The sequence below is a fragment of the Macaca mulatta genome, chromosome 13, assembly GCF_049350105.2.
Source record: "Macaca mulatta isolate MMU2019108-1 chromosome 13, T2T-MMU8v2.0, whole genome shotgun sequence".
NCBI lineage: Eukaryota > Metazoa > Chordata > Mammalia > Primates > Cercopithecidae > Macaca > Macaca mulatta.
The window spans coordinates 73,721,203-73,736,951 of NC_133418.1; positions in this window are offsets into that span (position 1 = coordinate 73,721,203).

Consider the following 15,749-nt stretch of genomic DNA (forward strand, 5'->3'; position numbering starts at 1 on the left):
TGAATGGATAAAAGCTGAAAGCTGTTTCTCTAAGATCAAGGAAAATAAAATGATACTCACTTTAACCACTTCAATTCAACATGTAATTGAAGTCCTAGCCAGAACAATTAGGCTAGAGACAGAAATAAAAGATATCCAAATTGGAAAGGAGGGAGTCAAATTGTCCCTGTTTGCAGATGACATAATCATATATAGAAAATCCTACAGACTCTACCAAAAAAATTGTTATAACTAATAAACAAATTTATTATACTTGCAGGATACAAAATCAACACCTGCAAATCAGTAGCATTTTTACATGGCAACAGTGAACTACCTGAACAATAAATCAAAAACTTATAAAAAATAAGATACTTGGGAATAAACTTAATCACGAAGGTGAAAGATTTACTTCTACACATAAAACTTTGATGAAAGAAATGGAGGACATCACGAATAAATGGAAAAATGTCTCATGTTCCTGGATTGGAAGAATTAACATTGTTAAAATGGCCAACTTACCCAAAGTGATCTATGGACCTAATGCAATCTCTATCAAAATATCAATGACATTCTTCACATAAATAGAAAAAACAATTGTAACATTCATATGTAACCACAAAATACCCAGAACAGCCAAATGAGTCCTGGGTACAAAGAGCAAAGCTAGAGGCATCACATTATCGGACTCAAAAATATGCTACAAAGCTATAGTAACCAAAACAACATGGTGCTGGAACAGAAACACATACATAGACTAATGAAACAGAATAGAGTATCCAGAAATAAATTCAAACAAGTACAGTCAACTGATTTTCAACAAAGGTACCAAGAACACATGTTGGGGGAAAGACAGCCTCTTAAAAAAACGGTGCTGGGAGAACTGCATATCCACATGCAGAAAAATAAAACTAAGCCCATACTTCTCTTCGTATAGAAAAATTGACTCAAAATAGATTAAAGACAAGACTTAAGTGTAAAACCCATAACAATTAAACTACTAAAAGAAAACACAGGAAAAATTCTTCACATTGGGCTAGGCAAGAATTTTTAAAATAAGACCTCAAAGGCACAGAGAACAAAGCAAATAAATAAATAAAACTGCATCAAACTAAAAGCTTTTTGCATAGCAAAGGAAACAATTAATAAAGTGAAAAGAAAGTCTACAGCAGAGGTGTCCAAGCTTTGGTCTTCCCTGAGCTACACTGGAAGAATTGTCCTGGGCCACACACAAAATACACTAACACTAATGATAGCTAATGAGCTTAAAAAAAAGTCTTTCCATAAATCTTATAATGTTTTAAGAAAGTTTACAAATTTGTGTTGGGTTGCATTCAAAGGTGTTCTGGGCCACATGCAGCCTGTGGGCTGCAAGTTGGACAAGCTTGGTCTACAGAATAGGAGAAATTAACTGCAAATTATACATCTGCCAAGAGCTTGATATCCAGAATATATAAGTACGTTAAACACCTCCACAAAATAAAAAAAAATAAACAAATAAAAAGACATAAACCTGATTTAAAACTGGGCAAAAAACGTGAATAGACATTTCTCAAAAGGATATATAGAAATGGCCAATAGGTATGTTTTAAAATGCTCAATTTAACTTATCAACAGGGAAGTGTAAACCAAAACTACAATGAGATACCACCTCATTCCTGTTGGAATGGTTATTATCAAAAAGACAAAAGAAAACAAGTGTTAGCAAGGATATGAAGAAAAGGAAACACTTGCACATTGCTTTGGGGATTGTAAACTAGTAAAGCAATGGTAGAAAAAAAGTATGGCCATTTCTCAAAAAACTAAAAATGATGCTACCATATAATCAAGCAATCTAACTATAGGGCATATGTCCAGAGGAAATGAAATCAGTATGTCAAAGAAACATATGCACTCTCATGTTTATTATAGCACTATTTACAATAGCCAAAAATGAAATTAACCTAAAAGTGTTCAACAACAAATAAATGGATAAAGAACACATGGTATGTATATACAGTGGAATACTATGCAGTTGCAAAAAATAATGAAATTCTGTCATTTGCAACAACATGGATGAACTCGGAGGATATCATGTTAAATTAAATAAGCCAGAGTCAGAAAGACAAATATTGCATGATGTCACATATATTTGGATTTGGAATTGTTTTTACAAAGTTCAATACTGGCCAGTCATGGTGACTCACACCTATAATCTCGGTATTTTGGGAGGCTGAGGCAGGCGGATCATTTCAGAACAGGAGTTTGAAACCAGCCTAGCCAATATGGCAAAACCCCATCTCTACTAAAAATACAAAAAATTAGCTGGGCGTGATGTCGCACGCCTGTAATCCCAGCCACTCAGGTGGCTGAGACATGAGAATCACTTGAACCCATGAGGCTGAGGTTGCAGTGAGATGAGGCCACTGCACTCTAGCCTGTGTAACAGAGCAAAACTGTCTCAATTTTTAAGAAGTCAGTATTATAGAAGCACAGAGTAGAATAACACTTATTAAAGACTGGGGAGGGGAAGAGGGAGAAGAGAATGGGGAGAGGTTGATCAATGGGCACCAAGTGACTATTAAATAGGATGAATAAATTCTGGTGTTCTATTATACAGTAAAGTGACATTGGTTAAGGGTAAAATATTTTATATTACAAAGTGGCTAGAAGAGAAGTTTTCAAAGGTTCTTACCACGAAGCGATGATAAATTCATGAGGTGATAGATATGCTCACTACCCCGATGGGATCATTACACAACACAGATATGAATCAAAATATCAAATTATACCCCATAAATATGTACAATGTGTCAATTTAAATAAATAAATACGTCAAAAAATTGATCAAAGTATCAGGAGAGAAAGATAGGCATTTGAAATGTCCCCATGTGATAAAAGTATGCAATCAAAATTGAGATGCCATGATGAGTGTTACACTGGCTAACTCATCTTTATTTCTGGGTATACTTGTGAATGGTCTTGTTGCTTATGTGGCCTAGGTTAATAAACTGATAATTTTGGGTAAGTGAGAGAATAGTCTTTAAATATACATAATAATATAATATGCAAAAAGATACTTTTGATTATTTTAAGGAATAACACCTCATCAGTCTTTTTCTTGAGGGCTCAATCAAAATTAATTCACATCCCCAATTAAGTGCAGCTTATATATAATCTTATAAGATGGTTAGTGACAAAAATAAATCATAATAGATTTGTTTTTTCTAGAGATTTACACTTACAAACGTATCTGAAATGCTTGTTGACAAATAAACATGGCTATAATCACTTTGAAACTATCTCAGTGCTAGAACCATGTTTTACAATGACTGACAATTGAGTAAAATTAACTATGTTCCTAATGAAAAGGCTCCTCCCAGTTTATCTTTAGCTTAATAATTTAAATAACAAAAAAATGAGTGGGTGAGTATAATTACCAATGAACACGTTCATCATCACATTGATAGAGATTACCTCTAGAAATCTGATCTGGGTGCTTTTAATATCCTGTAAAATAAATGTTGTTTGATTTTTCTATTATCAGATTATTTTGACTTTCAAAACATATAAAATACTATAATAGTTGTTAATATCAAAAATATTAATATCTTAATGCCAGCAGAAAGATTTTTGGGTTGAAACCTAAGGGAAAATGTTTTGCTTTATAAGGATTATAATGCCCTGGATTGCATTAATTTTATATAATAAAGGATCTCCCCTTTTCAGAAACATTAAAAATTAAAATTGACACTTCTATATTAAGTATTTATGGTATTGTCCTACGCAGTGCTGGAAAAATGCACAGAATGTCTACTGTAGGTAATTTCAAGCTTCATAATTCTATCATTTCAAATGATTTCTCAAAAAGTAAAAGTATTACAGAAAGTTCTCAGTAGTTTTACTGGTTCCATCATGAATTTCTATGACATATAAAACATTAGAAACACTAAACTCATCCTAATTTCTAAAAGCAGACATATTATATCAACAAACACAGCTCATTTCAGCAAAAGAAATAACAAAGTTCTAGAAATCCCGTATTATTTCAGGATATGAGATTCTTACTTTTGCCTCATGTCTTTTCGGTAATTTAGTAAGAAAAAATGGACTCTGATTTACATACTCTTTTTACTCACATTTGGCCAAACCCTTAATAAGTATTAGTCTACCTTTTAAGCATTATCTAGAAATTCTGCTTTTTGTACATTCGTTAAATAACTATTGAGTGCATACTTACCACGTGGTCGGCACAGTGTGAGATTTTGATGAAACAGGCAAACAAGCTACACATAGTGACTTTCTTCAAGAAGCAAACAGTTTTTCCCCAGTTGCCTTAAAAGAAACCACCAGCAACTAGAACATTTCACAATATCGTGTCCACAACTCTGGACATGATTATTCTAGAATCCATCCATCCTGCAGATAGTATTTACAGAAGAATTTCAGTTTTTATGGTGAGAATCCCCTGGATTGCTCTGGGGAGTAAAGCAATGGAAAATAGGAAAAGGCATGCTCACTCTTACTCAATTGATGATGAATAGTTTTAAAACAAAAGCCAGTGCTTATAAATACGATAGTGTCATAATTTAACTCTGCTTTTATGTGGAAGTCAAATGTATTCACAGTTTATAGTTTAGAGGAAATAGTTCTATGTACCTTAACCTAGGTACACATTAATAATTTATATATTGGGCAGCAACACCTGATTTGTACATTTTAAAAATGATTGAAAATTTACAAAAGAAAAAGCACAACTGTTTGCACATGGATTAATTTGCCGTTAGAAGAAGAAAATCTGCACAAAGCTACCTAAGACGTGAGGAAAACATTCTAACTTCTGTTAGAATAAAAGGCCTGTATAGGTCATGCTCTTCATTTAGTAGTTACAGAAGGTAGAATATAGAGCAAGGCCTTCATAGGCCTTAATGTATTCCAAAAGTCATTTACAAATCCATTCCCTGACATATCATGAACTTTCTTTAATAGTATAGAGAATAGATATGATTTGAATCTCTGTTTCGAGTGAAGACAGAATGGCTTATGTAGACCAATTCTCTGATCAAGAACAACTAGATTAATCCTGAGAAAAAAAAAAAAAAAAAAAAAAAAAACTTTACCAGCCTCTAATCTTAAATAATCTTAAAATCTTAGAAAAATCTTAAAATATTTTACGTTTGGTTGCTCAGAGAGTAACTATGATAACCAAGAGGCAAAGAAGATAACTACAGTACATTGTGATTAGCCTAAAAGCCTGCTATGCTGTTATGTTCATGACATTTACCTTAGGTTAAAGGTCAAGAACTCAAAACAAAAAGGTGGCATTCAATCAACGATTACCAGGTATTTGACACATAAAACCAAACGACTGAGAAAAGTAAAGTTTTAAAAAAGGAGGCAAAAATAAAATAAGTCATTCAGACCTTGCAGTTATCAGATATAAAATAACGAATAATTATAATTAATATGTTAAAAAATAGATAATATAAGGAAAAATATTATCAACTAACTAGACTGGAATCATTAAAACTAATCAAATAGAAATCCTGTAACTGGAAAAATACAACTACTGGTTTAAACAACTTAACAAATTGACTAGGTTAGAATAAATAGGAAAGAAAATTAGTAAACTAGATAAATGGTCAACAGAAAATATCAAGACTGAAGCAAAAAAAAAAAAAAAAGAAAATAAGAAGAAAAAGCATGTGTACTTGAGACAAATAGAATGTGGTGAAGTTATCCAGCATATGTGCAATTGTAGTCCAAACAAAAAGAGGAGAGAACTAGTTGGGATCAAGCAATATAAAATTAGATACTGGCTATAAATTTTCCAAAACCAAAGAAAATTATCAGCTTAAATTCTTAGAAAGACCATAAGCAGGAAAAACCCAAAGAAAACCATCACCTAAATGCTCCTAGTAAAAATGCCTAAAATTATGGTCTAAAAAACCACCATGGGGTTGGGAGAGGAGAGCCTGGGAAAAGGCCTTGAAAACACATATTACCTTAAAGGAGCAATGATGAAACTGCAGAGATGACATTTCAACATAATAAGTGGAAGCCAGAAAATATTTGGATATGTTTTAAATGCTGAAAGAAATAATGTCCAAACTAGAATATTCTATACAGTAAAACTTTCTTTTCAAAATGAACGCCAAAATAAGTGTATTGTAAAATACAGTCCACAGGTACACAAACTAAATGAAATAATAAGGGAATTTTTCATAGAGAAGAAAAATAAGTTCAAAGAAAGCAAGTAAGTAAAAGAATGAATGAAGAGAAAACGAAAAGCTAGATATATAAATAATTATAAATAAATATTGACCTATGCAATAATAATTGCAATGTGCTATGAATTATAATGCAGAAAGATAATAAAAACTAGCACAAAAATCAGAAAAGGCAAAAGAATTTTTAAAATTTAAAGATTCTGGCATTGTCCTGGAAATATTAATTTATGTTTGACTCTGATAAATCAATCACTCATGCTACACTATTAGGAAACCACTAAACGCTCCTACAGGAGAAAATATTAAGTAACACATATCATTTACGAATTAAATGTAATACAAGAAAGGAAATGACAAGAACATAAACAGTAAGACGCTAGATACATACTCAAATGTATCAGTAATGACTTTAAATGTAAACAGACAAAGAACTCCAAGTAAAAGACAAAGATTTTCATATGGAATTTAAAAAGTCAACCAAATGCAATTTATAAAAGTAGTATAATAAATTAAAACATACAGAAAGATTAAGGCAAAACATAAAAAAGATATACCTTATGGAAACTAACCAAAATAAATCTGGGTTACCAATACTAATATCTGATAAAATGAACTTTAAGGCAAGCAATATCACTACAGATAAAAAGGGATACAACAGAATGTTTACAACATTCATCTACCAGGAAGATATAACAATCTAATTTTTCATTAAACAAATTACACAAATATATAAAGAAAAAATATACATGAAGGATATTTATTTATAATAAAATACATAAAGAAAATTTTACAGAACATAAAGTATTTAGAATATATAAAGTATATGGTAAATAAACCTGATCTGGCAGACATAAAGCATTTGCTCCTTAAAATGTAAAGTGTAACATCTAAAAAAATTAACAAACACAAGGCCTTAAGTAAGTTTTAACTTTCAAAGGGTTGATATCATAAGGAATATGAATTATGCATGGGTAGTATGATGGAAAAAAATCACCCATTATTTGAAAGTTAGTTCATGTATTTATAGATCATAAAAGATTCCTAGTTCAGTGTCAGTATCCACGTATGAAAAATAAATCACATCTAGCAATGAAAAATAATTTACCTAAATAATAATGAAATACTAGATAGCTGAACTGCTGGGGTACAGCTAAAGTCATACTAAGAAGGAAATGTATAATCTTTGATGAAGAGATTAGAAAAGAAGAAAGTGAAAATTAAAGTTCTAACTATATGCCTCAAGAACTGAGTAGGAACTTAGAAGAGTATATTAAACTCAAAGGAAACAGAAGAAAAATAACTAAAGTAGCTGAAATCAATTCTATAGAAACAAAAATACAGTAAAAAGTAAACAATCATTGATTCTTAGGAAACATAATTAAAATTAATAACTCCCTAGTAATATTTATAAAGGTAAAAAGAGAGAATAAAAATATTACTTAATACCAGGGGAAATGGAGCATCTTCAGAAATCCTCTATGAATAGAAAAAAATAAAATCTTAGCTTAGGTGATCTCGCTAGTGAATATTCTACTAAGAATTTGATGAGAAAAACAGTAACACTATTATGTAAACTCTTCCAGAAAATAGAAAAGAAACCCACAATACTTTCCATCCTGTTTTACAAGGATAGTGTAAACTTGCTCCCAAATAGTAGGCTACTCTCTTTCTGGATTTAAGCAGAAATCCTATATACAATATTACCAAAGAAAATTTATAAAAGAGTAATATATGATGAACAAGAAAGGCATATGCCAGGAATTTAAGAATGGTTAACATTTCAAAAATAACTAGTATAACTCATCACATTAACAAAAGAAACAAGACAAATTGGCTGGGCACGGTAGACAAATTATATGATTATTTCAATAAATGTTGGAATAGTATTTGATGGATTTCACCAATATCAGCAGATTGGGATTAGAAAGGAATTTACTTAATCTAATACTATATATATATATATATATATATATATATATATACACACACACACACACACACAAACTATAATAAACATGCATAATGCTGAATTATTAAAATCTACAAAATATGATTCATTATAAAAGCTCATTGAGACAAAAGAGATAAATTAATAATGATATAAAATAGATATAAAATATAAAATCTATCAACTAGATTTTGATAAAGTTGGCACTGTAGAGTAATGAATACATTATAGACTTTTCAATATATAATTCTGGATTAACTGGATATTCCTATGGGTAAAAACATAATCCCTAAGGTAATATTAATCTAAGTGAGAAGGATTAAAATTAAAAACTTTTTGCAATGTAACACAGGAGAATATATATCAAGATAGGAAGATTTTCTTAAACAGGACACATGCAACAATAACTACAAAGGAAAATATTAATCAATTGAATTACATTAACATTTTAATTTTCTGTTTATCAAAAAAATGAAGAAAGAACACTGGTTAATTACAGAGTAGGGGAAAATATTTTAATACATATAACTGCACTAGCAATCATACCCGGAAAATGTAAAGAGTCCCTACAAGTGATTTTAAAAGACAGGTAATCAAATTATTTAAAAATGGGCAAAATATTTGAATAGGCCCCTTTTTAAAAGAGGATATCCCAACGGCCTATAAATATATGAATAGGTACCTAACATAATCAGTCATCTGGAAATTAAAAAATAAAATGTTAATGAGAAACAAGTAAAACCAACTAGAATATCTAAAATTAAAATGATTGATAAATTTTTGTTGGCCAGAAAGACAGAAACTCTCACACACTGTTTTTCAGTGTACAAATAATGACAACTTTGGAAATCTGTTTGTCAACAACTACTAAAATTAACCCGTGACCCAGCAATTCCACTCCTAGGCATGAACCCAGTGGAATTGTGCATATATTTGCAATAAATAACATGTACAATGTTTATAAGACATTATTTGTAAGAGTTCAATACTGAAAACAATGCAAATGTTTATCAACAATTGACTAGTTAAATAAATATTGGTAAATTTATACAACTGAATTCAACATCGACAATGAACAAAATCACTGCTGCATGCAACATGGATGGATTTCACAAACAAAGTTGAATAAAAGAAGGCAGACACAGAGTAGAAGAACATACTGAATTATGCCACTTATCTAGATGGCAAAAACAGGCAAAATTAGTTTTGGGAGTTTGAAATCACATTATTAATTAAATTTATGGAGGAGAGAATAGGAAATGACTAGAAGGAATAGGAGTTTAATATTCTAATATTTTATCTTGGTGAAAGTCATAAGGGTATGTTCACCTCTTGAAATTCATCAAGATCAAGACTTATATTTTCTGTCTTGTATTATGTTATTTTATAATAAATAAGTTTATTTAAACATACTGCCAGTATTAAATCACTAGAAATCTAGAATATTCCTTTTTCTTATCCTGACATCCTGTTTGGAAAGCAAGTTCACTTTGCACTGGTTACCAACTTGTCTGAATTTGATGAGACCGAGCACACTCATAAACAACAAGTTACATGATGGAGATTTATTATTTACAAATTGGAAGCAAGGGACAATAGATGCCTGGGATCCATTGGAAACAGGTTCCCCAACGCCCAAGAGAACTGCCTAGAATGGATGGAGCCTTGGCTGTGAGTGGCCCACTTGCCCCACAGCTGACAGACCTTAAAAGGCAGTCTGCTCTGAGTTATACTTCTAAAGGGCCATGAAACTCACTGGGCAAAGATCTGAAGGACATCCCACTTCCAGGAGAGAGAGGAACAAAGCCTGGGCTGTCCTAGGCAGTTAATCCGTAACTGAAGATGTTATATTTCCTAGGAGGGACAGGAGCAAGGCCTGGGCTATTTTGTGCATTCCTCTCTATCTCAACACATTGCATTCTCAGCAAATTCTGTCATTATTCTTGAGAACTAGAAGCAAAAAAGCAGGGGGAACTGAGTCCATCAAAAGCTTCCTGGAGAATTGTCCTGCACTATTCAAGATTTATTTCTACCTAAAATGTATTGAGATGTAACCGTTTAGGGTGACGTATTCTTGCTCTCTCTATTGTGATTTCACTTCTTATATTCAATTTCTCAAAAAGTAGACTGTAGAATAATGTCTGTATCTTAACATTTATAGTTTTCTACATTTGAAAAGTACCATAATAGAATGGTATAGTGAAAAAGAATATGGACTTTAGCTTCAGAAAGATTTGGTCCTCATTCTATCAGGAGCGGTCTACAAGTTTGAAGTCAAGATGGTTAGCATCTCCAAGCCACAGTTTGTTGAAAGACAAAGAGAATGAAAGTGAGAGCAAGTGTGTGTGTGCGTATGTGTGTGTGTGTGCGACAGAGAGAGAAAGAGAGAGAGAGAGAGAGAGACAGAATGTCTGTTTTTCAAGGTTGTAATGGATAAAGTAATATACATGTAAAATCATCTGCCAAATGGCCTCTTATAATAGTATTACTCCTAAGTGTATTTTTTCATCCTCTCTATCACGCATCCTGTACTAATTTCTGAGGTTTATCATAAACGATTACAAATTGGGTGGTTTAAAATATAACTGGGTGGTTTTCATAACAATAAAACATTTATTCTCTCAGAGTTCTGGAGGCTAGAAGGCTAAAATCAAGGTGTTGGCCAGGTTGGTTCTTTCCTAAGGAAAAATCTGTTGCATGCCTCTCTTTGAGCAATCTGCTGGTTGCCGGCATTACCTGGTATTTCTTGGCTTGTAGTTATATCACTGCAATTTGTCTTTGTCTTCATGATTCTCTTTCTTGTATCTCCTCTGTGTTTTCAAATGTATCTCTCCTTTTAAAGATGCCTGTCACTGGATTTACGGCCCACCCTAATCCAGTATGACCTTATCTTAATTTGACTACATCTAGAAAGGTCCTATTTCCAAATGGTCACATTCACAGATAAGGTTAAGACTTCAACATATCTTTTAGGGGGACAATTCAACTCCAAACATATACCACGTAGGGACTACTATAGGAGAAGCTAAGAGAAGCTTTGTATGGTGCCATACAAAGCAAGTAACAAAGCTGCAGCTAGAAACATATATAACTCAGAATTCAGTGCTTCTTGTAACATACCAAACTACTTAAAATAATCATCTTCATGTTCTAAAGGTAAACTTTTAATACAATTGTACTGTTTCATCTATCCTATGTGCTTGGCTGAATTTAGAACATGTAAATAAATCTTTTGAAATGTTTACTAGAGAGAATAACCACCCATGATTATGAGTTTGCATGTGTATGTGTATACAAAACTGAGAAGGGAACAAACTGGTAGCCTGCGTGCCATTTCCAACCAGCAGAGAAGTCTACATTGTCCTGCACAGTATTGTGGTGGTAGTGGTGATTATTTTTTAATAAGCCAAGATTTTTAAAATCAGAAGATTTTACATAAAATTTCAGATTTCCAGCTGCTCTTGTAAAATCATAGGATCTGGCAACACCAGACTCATATAGCCACAAGCTGTTGGGGCTGTGGAGTGAATGCCATTTTTAGAGAAGTATGAACATTTTAGGTGTCCACACTGTCTGCCAATCCTCATTGTTTTCCCAGTGTGCCTACCTCACTCATGTATGTCAAACACCAGACACTCTTAAGCACTTCGGTCTGCTCTCCTTGTTCTAGAGAAAATTAAAGTGCCTATACTGTACTATAACTTCATTCAATGGGATGTGTACATCAAGCATATACTTAAGGGTGTATTTTATTCCTATTTCACTGATCTTCTTTCCTCAGCAAGAGAAAAACTCTCATCAAAATAAAACTCTTCCCTATTCTGCTTCATGAGTCTCTTCAAAAACCTAAGATCTTTATTTACATAAAAAGTGGGTACTATTGCTTTAATTTCTGAAGTTACAATAAAATATCTACAACTTTCTGTATTCTTAAGATACCTAGCTCTGTGTGTGTTTATAGTATTAAAAGAAAAAAAAAAGCAGGAAAAATGGATGAGAAAGGCAAACATAAAAATGAGAAGAAAACCCTGAAAAAAAAAATGAGGTTTAAAGCTATATTAAATAGGAGGAGGGCAGTAGTTGGAAAACTGGTAAGAATTGAGTATTTTTAAAAATCCGTAAGCCCAACATAAAATCAAATAGGATGTGTTTTAAAAGCTAACCACAAAATGTTTCGAAATGCCATCACAGAAAATTGATTCCACAGACTTCTAGGGGGCAGAAACAGGCTAAAAAGAAGCAAAGATATAATAAGACTCTGAATTTCACTGACATCCACAACTTATCACGAATCCCTTGCTCTTTTCTTAAAAGTCATAGTAAGGAATATTAAACAGGACTGTCTAAGTTAAACAAATTAACTAGTTGCAGGCACTCAATAAAAATAAATTTGAAGCCACATTGTGATGAATGAGATAATTCCTTCTCTGGGCCCTAGCAGTTGAGAATGGCAGGCTCAAGTGTAGAGCTGGGTTGTGGGGAAGGGCCGTAAAGAAAGTTCTGTTCATAGGAAGAGAAATAAGTCGTTAGAGGGGATAATAATGACAGGCTGAAGTGAGCAACTAAATCACTGATAGAGGAAAAATAAACCCTCTGGCAGGGACTTTTTACAGACCTCATCTAGCGACAGCTATTCTTCCTCAGAAAGACTTTTCCTCACTGTGGGAGAAGGAAGGGGGGAAGTAAACAAGGAGGATCACACCCAGGTGTAAGTGCTGCCCTAGATTTAAAAATACTGCCCATCAAACGCACTGCAGGGTTTCCACACTGAAGCCTTTCTAGCAGGTGCATCGTTCAAAACTTAACTACTGTTCTCAAGGACCTATCTATGTGCTTAATAATTATCATTACATTAATGATTTGCAGCCATTTTAAATCACATTCTACCTTCTGATTACAGAAAAATTACATACTCATGGGAAAGTAGCCTAATTTTACTATGCTTAAGATTTTTTTCAAGTAGTAAGAAAGTATTTAACTTACTGAGTTTGCTTATTTCTCCTGAAAGTTACTTAGTAAGCTTAATAGGAAATTATGTGTCTTTTTGTATATGTAAATCCTAGTCTGTTTATTCCATTTTATAGCTGAGTCTCAAACCCTAGACTTGATTACATTTCCTTGCATTTTTAAATTCCTCTAGCTGTAAAATAAATTTTATATGGCAGCATGTTCAATATGTATTCATAAACTTTTGTAACTAGAAAACTCTAATTGGTTCATATAAAAGAAACTAGAGACATTTAACTGCAAACAAAAAATAGGGTTTTATTTATTATTAAAATAAAGTCATGAGCTAAACAATAGGATTCCAATTATGCAGCACTGATAATGTAATTGGTTAAAGAAATTCAATAGCAATCTGAAATTTAGTTGAATTAGCATGTAATACTTTCCTGATACTGTGATTATTTTAGTAAGAGAAAGTGGCTTCATTTTGATCATCTATAGGACAGTAAATAGAAAATCCCCTCAGAGTGATAAATCTTACTGTTCTTTTGAGTTGTTTCTCATCTTAAGTGAAAATGCATTTAATGTATATCAACTGATATTTTTCCTCATTGTTACCATGTGTTTCTTCTTCTACCCCTTATATCAGTAAAGATAAAGCACCATTCAAAATTGATATCAATATTGGAATTCATAGGTATCTCAAAGCTTCCATTTACCTTAATGTTAATTGAGAAAGTAGGTGTTTACACTGATTTCCTAATGTTAAAGCACAGGGTCTGATTGCAGCAATAAACACAGTGTGTCTCTGTTGCATGCGTTTCCCAGTCAAAAAAAATCTTACCACTTAGTTTCATTCATTTGTAGTGTAGTGTTAGTCTCCATGTTAGAATTCTCAATATTAATAACTTATGAAAATACATTTGCTTTTGGTGAGCAAGCATTTCCGTTGTCATTGCTGCAAAATGTTTACCAGTTTATAGCATGAGCTATTATTTATGTTTCCATATTTGGGTTGCCACAAATTCTCCCAATCAGACATAATCACAAACACGCACCTTGATTTCACAGTTATCTCATTTGTTTTGAGTGGTAGCTAGGGGCAGGAGTTGAAATCCTTAACGTATTTCTGTAGCCTAAAATTAGTAGATTCCCTAAGGTGATTCAGGAGGAATTAATCCTACTCACCACCTTCTAGAAAAATACTAGATTTTTCTTACAAATGTTAAATTGTTTCAAATTCAGATCTACAGGAATTACCTCACATCTTGCCCACAAACAAACAAAAAAAAAGGTAGTAACATTGAAAACACGTCACCTATTATATGTAACAAAGTACATGAATATCATATATTTCATATAGTATTAGTCATTAAGGAATGTTATGGCAAAATTCTGGAGTTGACCGTTTAGTTTCCTAGACTCCTCTTGATGAAAGTCTTAGAAAGGAAAAGGAACGAACAATTACAGGCATCTGCATTCTGCCAAGCACTGTACTAGGTATATCTGATGATCTGTTTAAAGTCAGTGTAGCTAAGTGGTTAAGATTACAGAATTGAGTTTGGATTTTTCCTCACACTGTTGCTTACTAGACTTTGACTATCTGGGCTAATCTCTCTATGTTTCACTTTTTCTCATTGGTAAAATGGGTGAAATCCTAGACCCTACCTCTTAGAGTTGCTGTGAGGATAGAATAAGTTAATGTAAGTAAAGCACTTAGAGCACTGTTTGGCCAGGAGTAGGCAGAAAATTAACATTCAATGTTGACATTATCTTCACCAAGTCTTATAAATGGAGATGTCCTTATCTTTAGCTTACTGATGAAAAAACTGGCACTTAGAGAGTTGAAGTAATTTATGGAGAAACAACAGAAAAACTCATACTTTAAATTAACAGCTTTTATCATTAAATTATGTTGATTTTCCATTCTAAGCTACATACTGATAGTTTTCTCTCTGCATATTTACTGAAAAAAACAAAGATCCTATGGCTGTCCACTTCCTTGGACTACATATGGTAAGTACCTTAAACCTCACTGCAAAGGGGATTACTCCAATACATAATCTATTCCTTCCATTTATATAGTTGGTGTGTGTGTGTGTGTGTCAGGGAGGGAGTGGTGAAGAGATGTGGGAACACTGGACTTTTTAATCTTAAAATTTACACATGTAGCATAAGAACGTTAACTTTTTTTTTTTTAAATCAAAACGCCACAGAAGACATCTCAAGGAAAATGGAAACACTGTGTGGCCCAAATTAAGATAAAACAAAATTTCACAAAGACAAACTGAAATAAAGTAGGAAATTGTTCATATCATATGCACTGGTGGTAAATAATGAGTTTTTACGAATCCAGGTAAAAGGCAGTGCTTTGACTCTTAAGAGTGCCTCCAGCACTACCATAATGTTCACACCAGATCTTAAGAGCATCATGGAACCAAGTTAGACTTGATTTTTGAAAGTGGGCTGTCCATTCCACTTACTTTTGCAATAAGCTTTAGCTTTATACTAAACATATGAGGGTGTACCTTCTCTGCTATTTGTTCTATAACCTAATGATAGGAAAATTGAAAAAGGCCCTGAATTAACTAGAGTATTTTTTGTTTAAGGTTCATTGAATGACTGAATAATTTAGATAAGTCATTTTCTCAGTCTTAGTTTTATAT